Genomic DNA, 7429 nt, shown 5'->3' on the forward strand with positions numbered 1-7429 from the left:
CAAACATATGACCATGTACCATGGCTAATGTATTGTCTATTTATTCACATTGTATTAACACCTAAGGATAAAGAGCAAAGTTTATAATACAGTAAGCATAGTATGAAATCATTCATATCACAAAACTACTGAGAACAGACAAACAGGCAATTGTAACGTGGTGTGGGCAAGTCCAGCACGGAACTAGATTACATGTCAAGATCAAAGGAACATCACTCCTCTCTTCTAAACCTTGTAAGGTGCAATGATACGCTAAGACAATTGTGTATAAAATTGAAAAGAGTAATAGACATTGGCTGCAAACCATGTAGTTTAAGGCACAAGTCAGAGTAAGTAGTAGTTAAAAGGTATGAGGATTAAGGACTTACAACAGCGGCTTTGACTGGTATAGTCATGCCCTTCGTCTTGCAGGTGTGACAGTCCTTGAAGATTTCCACAACATTTGGTTCAGGTACTTTTTGGTCCTTGCGGGCTTTCCTCTGCATTTGGAACAAGTCAATATAGATCTGATAATATGGTACAACGAAAAGAGTGAAACAACAGCTAATTACAAGAGCCTCATAGTGTGCAATATAGCTACGAGATCCTGTCGCCTGTTGGAATTTCACTTTCGTACAGTTGGCCTTGTTCTTTGAATAGTTCACCTACAAGAAGATAGATTTGTGTGGCACATGCGTAAATAGGACTTCAACATGTGATCTGATAACATATATATAATGTACCTGATACTTTGGATCAGACCAGTGTTTAACGAGGCCTCTCCAGTCTTCATCCAATATATTTTCCACTAGAGATGTTTGGGCAAGTTCACTGTTAGCCTTGCCTTCAAAGTGAGTTTTCCTCAAGTTATACCGATACCGTCGCATAGCATACATGAAAACATGGGTGCAAGATTGTCTGGTTGCATCATCTTGGCTATCCAACTTGAACCTCATCTGTTGAAAATTATGGGAGTCTCATTATCAGCAACCTAGAAAGTATGGGACAGAGCAAGACGATATTACTAGTTTCCATACATAACCATACTTACAGATAAATGGTCGAGGAAGGTGTTGAACTGGGTTTCATGTTTGTCATTCTTGTACTGAATCCATGTTGGTAGGATACATACATGACACCTAACGGCAACCGCTGCCTCTAATACTAACTTGGCTGACTTTGTAGCATCACGTGGCCTTTTTAAACCTGCCTCAGAACGGATCTCCATTCTTCCTCCTCTAGATTTAGTTAACCTATCGAGCATTATCCTTGATGTTTGTTTCCTCTTGCGCCTAGGTGCTAGTCCAACAATGAACATAGGAAGTGTTAGTGTACATCAAACTGTGAGACTACATATAAAGAAGCATGCAACTATAACTTGACTCCAACAACTACCTTCTTCCTGTTGAAGCTCACAAAGTTCATCTGATCTTGCCAACTCATCTTGTGTCAAGAGTGCTTCGGAAGTATTGTTAGGTGGCAAGGGAGTTTGGGAACGTGCTGCTAGCTGACTTGACCAATGAGTAAATTGTGCAGCTGGTGGTACGGTGGAAGGCGTTGCAACAACTAGGGCTGTCTCTGCTTGTTTAGTGGCAGCTCTTTGTTTTTGTTTGGCTTGTTCTACACCTCGTTAAGCATGGGATACCCTGTTTGTACAATTTTCCGCTGGACTTTGACCTTCTATTGCACCATCAGTACCAGCAGAATCTGCAAGATTCTTCCGCTTCCCTTTCCCTGTCAATCTGTGTTGCTTCCTCTTTCTCTGTGCCATGTTAAGTCAAGCCAACAAGAAAAATGAATATCAATTTAGTTCTTCAGAACAAATTGATGAGTGATACAGACGAACTGAACTTTGATATTAGACAACCACATGATAGGAGGATGTAATATGTACGAAAAATAGGACAACATGAGATAACCAGAACTATGATGTGTAAACTAAGAAGAAGACATTTCACTAAATTAGAAGCAATGCAATGGAAGGTAGACACCATATGAAAGATGCTACAAATATCGCTCTGCCAAGTTAACATTGTCTCATCATAAATGGCATTTAAACAAATGTGATGCACTACAAGAAATAAATCATATGCAAGATGCAAACAACATCACACTACCAAGTTAAAGGTCTCTCGTCACGGCATTGCATATTCACAGCTTATGATGTATAAACTAAGGAGAAGGCATTTCAACAAATTAGAAGCAATGAAAGCTAGACACCATATGAAAGATGCAACAAATATCACTCTACCAAGTTAAAACTATCTCGTCAAAAGTGCCATTTCAACAAATTAGAAGTAGCACAAGCTAGAAAAGAATGCGAGACGTAACCTATATCACACTCCCAAGTCAAACATGTCTTATGATAAGTGATTGTTGCAAGTTACACAACAGTAGTACTTTGATGTAAGAACATGGTGTGATAGATAGATATTGTATGTTCTAGAAATAGGAACACGTGTCTTATTCACAAGTATAATGTGTAAACTAAGCAGATGGAATTCAACAAAATTAGAAGAAATACAAGCTAGACATCATACATAAATGCAACCACATATAATAGTGCCAAGTTAGAGGGAGCACCTGTGATGGTGCATTAGGGGAGACGTGCTCATCATCAACATAGCTACGTTGAGTGTATATGCATGTGTTGTCTTGGAAATCATCTTGGGGGGATGGAGGAGTAGAATCTGTAGAGGCCCTCAGTTTGGAAGGAGCACCTTTATCCGCTGCCTTGCTAACTTCCTTCCGCTTTATTGATTTTGAATTGTCAAGTAAAACCGACAAGAAAAAGCAATAAAATTCACTCTTCAGAACTCATTCGTGCATGATACTAACAATCACTACTTTGATGTAAGGCAAACACATGATACCAGGATGGAATAATACGAAAAACAGGACAGCATGGCATATTCACAACTGTTTGTGTAAACTAAGCAGAAACCATTTCAACAAATAAGAAGCAATGCAAGCTAGACACCACATGAAAGATGCAACCAATATGACTCTGCCAAGTTAAAAGTGTCCCATCATAAATGGCATTTCCAAATTAGAAGCAACACATGCTATAAATCATATGAAAGATGCAACTAATATCACACTGCATATACTAAAGGTGTCTCGTCATATTGACTGATGCGGGATACAAAAAAACAATAGTTTTATGTAAGGACATGCTTAATAGACAGATGTACTATGTACTAAAAACAGGAAGGCATGTCACATTAACAGGTATAATGTATAAACTAAGCAGAATAGCACATGCAATTTAACCAGATTGGAAGAAGTACAATCTAGACACCATATGCAACATGCAACCACATATCATGCTGCCAAGTTAGAGAAAACACCTACGATGCTAGTGTAGGGGAAATGCGCTAATCAACTATAGAGCTACGTTCACTATCTTCATCTAGCCTTGCTGTTTCTTGAGAATCATGTGGGGAGGCTGACGCTGCAATCTTTAAATGAGGATCTTTTCTCATAGTAGTCCACTGGCCTGACTGCCTCATCATAAATGATTGATGAGGGATACACAAGAACATTAGTTTGATGTAAGAACATGGTTAATAGACAGATGTACTAGTATGTACCAAAAACAAGAAGGCATGTCATATTCAAAGGTATAGTGTGTAAGCTAAGCAGATGCAATTTAACCAAATTGGAAGCAATACAAGCTAGACATCCAGCTGGAGTGGTGAGCATGATCATTTAGGAACTGAGAGCCTGGTGGGAGGCGAGCTGCTTCGCCACCATCGTGGCTTTTTAGTTGGCTTCCAGGTGATGCCTGTCTGTGCTAGGCTTGTCACTGGCTCGGCAGTGCCCGGACTAGCTATTTTACTTCTGGTGCTCCCAAGATGGTGGTTCATGTAAAAAATATCTTTCCTTATCTTAATAAAGACTGACTTCAGCCTTTCGAATACAAGCTAGACACCATATGCAACATGCAACCACATATAACACCGCGAAGTTAAAGCAAGCACCTGGGATGGTTGTGTGTGGCAATTGAGATCATCAACTGCAGAGCTACGTTTACCGTCTCCATCTGCTGACACTGCACCCTTTATAACGCTAAAACGTCTTTGGCCTAGCCGCGTACCATGCTGGAGCGACTTCTCTCTTTTCTTTTCTACTTCTGTGAAGGCAGAGTCTGAAATACCCTTGCATAAAAACACAATAGTGAGAGTATGGGTGAAGTGTGTGCAGAACTAGTGCACTGTAAAAGTAGCAGATATCAGGTGGCTGAAAAATAAATGACATGAGGCATATCAAAGCTCTACAACATTTCATGGCAAACAAAATTAGATTCTACTCCGTATGATTTTGTAATATATGAGTACAGGAAATACAGGTACTCCTCCAGCACATCACCACATGTGGTCCTATCAAGATAACAGTCGACTGGAAATAAATAGGTCAGTCGATTTTTTTATGAACCGTCCGATCTATAAGGAACGGGCAGATGGCCTTCGTCTACCTCCCGCCAGTCACTATTGACGATCTTTCTCGAACGCCAGCAACCACCGGCCCAAACCCCTGCCTTCGCCGCCACGCCCTCCCCTCGACCTCACACCACCGCCGTGCTTGGCAGTGCCCCCAGGCCATCCCTTTAATCCCGGCCGACCTCTAGATCAGGCGCCAACAGCTCTAGGCCCCACACGCCCCTAAGATAAACACTGAGGTGCTGCTTCCCCGGTGTAATAGGCGGACTAGTGCCTGTTACGCCGGGGAATGCTTCCGTTAATTGGGAATCAACTGACTAGGAATTGAAATCCAGGGGACGACGAACCTCTAGCTCAGGTGAAATAGTTTATGAGGATAAACCTTGTGCATCGCGAGTTACTAGGAACATCTAGTATCAAGAAGAAGCGATCAACTAGTGTCTTCTGTGGGATGGATACCATGCAAGCAGACACGTAAGATTTGCACGAATAAGGGAAGAGGAGTACCATTTCCGGTTTCCAGTGTGATCGCCTCCATATGTCACGCCGATCTTCTTCTTTTTGCCGGGGAAACAGATGGTTTGGAGGAGGGTGCAGGCTTGGATGAACCCATGGCCAAATTGTTGACTGTGTTGTTGTGGACGTATGTCGGCGGAGGGGAAGCAGATCCAAGGCGACGAAGGACGGCGTAGCAGGAACAACTCCGGTGTGGTGGACGGTGGTGAAGTTGGAGCGGCAACGGTGAGGCGCAGGACGGCATGGTTGAACTGGCTCAGGTATGGACGGCTCGGCCTCGGCTTCAACTACTAGCCTTGGAGGGCGTTGTGGTTGAGGTTGCGGTGGACGACGACGTCGGGGTATCGGCTCCAGCGTGATGGAGGAGGGCAGCGGTTGATGGGTGGGATGGGGTGGCGGACGGAGGACGCCGGGGTTTCGCGGCTGGTAGGATGGTAATCCCAAGTGCCCCAAATAGTGGGCGGGAGAGATTTCGGCCACGCGCATGTGTGCTTAGGCGACCATTGTGTTTGAATGTTTTTCGGAGGCGGTTGCGTGGCGTCTAGATGAAGCTACAAACCTACCCCGGTTTAGACCTTTGGACGTCGGGCCGGTAGGTTTCACGGGTCGGAGTTAGAATAGTAATTTCCTTCTACTACCAAACATTGGTCTCACGCGGTTTCGGGCGAGTAGAGCCTCTTTTGGCGCTTCGTTCGAAATTTTGAAACAGAAGCATTCACGTTTAGAGTACTCTTGAACTTTGAGGATTGACCTAAATAGACAACGTTAAATTTGACCTTGTATGCTTGAAAATCTCATTAAATTATCCGCTTCTTTTTGAAATTTTGACACTTGAAAATCCTATAACTACGATTATTTTGGAATGGAGGAGCTAAATTTGTATCTATTTTGTACATGACTATATATGCTATTATGTACAAAGTCAGAGCAAAGATTGGTGCCCCCATAATTTAGGTATGATTTACAAATGCCATGATATCGAATTCAAATAACTGAATGGACTTCATGTTGAATTCAATTTTTTAAACCACCTTAAGTTGAATTCCAATGTATGCTAGTACATAGCTAGCTATTTATAATGTTCATTGTGTAACTTTCGTATGTATAATGTGCTTTACACACACAATATGATCTATACTCACGTTTATATTCGATTGCTAAGCGATGCATTGTCTGGAGTTCAAAATACTAACTATGTGGATCAATTATGTCGAATAATAACATAGACATGCTCAAATTCGATAGAATCTAGATGTCTGATGGATCAATGACTGTTCCTTACACGAATTGCAAATATCATGATCCCATCCTAATATTTGGATACAATTTATATCTTTAAACAATGTGTAAATCAGTCTTTTACGTGTAGTTTCACTCTCCATTGGTGGTCTCTCAAACATGCTCACACACTCTCTCCTGAGGTGTCTTTCTCGCAGACATGCTCTCGATATAACCCTCCCTCCCTCTCGTAACCATTTACGACTGTTTCACTAACCTTTATCATAAGCACTCTTCTTCTCACAAGCATACACACACAATCCCCATCGCCCCTTTCTATATACATAGACCTGCCTACGTGTCTCCTGTATGCACATTATCTTTAGGCCTGTCTCTCACGCATTGTCTCACACCTCTCTTCCTAATCGACGAGTATGATTCTAGCAGAGCAATATGTAGGATGCCCCTTAAAGTTAGGTTGGATGAATAGTAATATTAGAGATAAGGGGTTACCTTAGTCCGAGAACCTAGGGTTACAAATCCTAGCCAACTTTGTTAATGGACATAGAGTCCTTAACAATTCTTCTATCTTTGTCTTGTACGACTAGTCATCCATGGGTCTCCCTAAATGCGTCACGGGTCGACCAATGTGGCGCAGGACGGAACCGAACCAAGGGCCTCACCTTGACCCACCAGACCTCACGTGGTGACACACCCTCTGCCCCCAAGTCTCGTTATCTTCTCACACCCACACATACCAACACAGACACCACACAATTTTTTTCTCCTCATACCTCTATCCCCCCTTGCATATACACATTCAAGGGAATCTCACGCCGTGACATCATATTCATCTCTCTCTCTCTCTAGACCTCTCTCATTTCTCGTGCTATCTCTCCCACACCCCTCCCCCCGCCGGCCCCTCTATCCATGCCTCTCTCGAATACGTAATACACACACATACCTCTCTAGGCCCTGCCAAATACATAAACTACACATTCACACATGTTACATCACGTACCCCATTGATCTAGAAAGCCCTCTCTTCACGTTTATTTCGCATACAACATTCCTTTTGAATGAAGTGTGGCCAATTTTTTTTAGAATTTCTAAATATATACAACATTACAAAGTTATATGGAGGAGTATGAACGTTAATTTGCATTGCATGGTGCCCACAATGATATTTATTCCGCACTGTGAATTTTTATATTTTTATACTATATATAAAGTTAGTCATAATAAAGAGAAACGAAGAGCATCTCTCTCTCCAT

The 7429-nt window shown here is 42.1% G+C and overlaps 1 long non-coding RNA gene across 1 annotated transcript; it reads right to left on the minus strand.

The window, feature by feature from the left end:
- Positions 1 to 335: 335 nt before the first annotated feature.
- LOC147979934 (uncharacterized) lies at positions 336 to 5876 on the minus strand. Its single transcript, XR_015599753.1, has 3 exons — positions 2563 to 5876; positions 1031 to 1741; positions 336 to 935 (listed from the first exon to the last, which is right to left on the minus strand). It is a non-coding gene; the product is annotated as an uncharacterized LOC147979934 (long non-coding RNA).
- Between the last annotated feature and the right edge of the window lie 1553 nt (positions 5877 to 7429).

Source organism: Triticum urartu, chromosome 3A (genome assembly GCF_056163025.1).
Source record: "Triticum urartu cultivar PI428250 chromosome 3A, HENAU_Tu73, whole genome shotgun sequence".
In the NCBI taxonomy this organism is placed as follows: domain Eukaryota; kingdom Viridiplantae; phylum Streptophyta; class Magnoliopsida; order Poales; family Poaceae; genus Triticum; species Triticum urartu.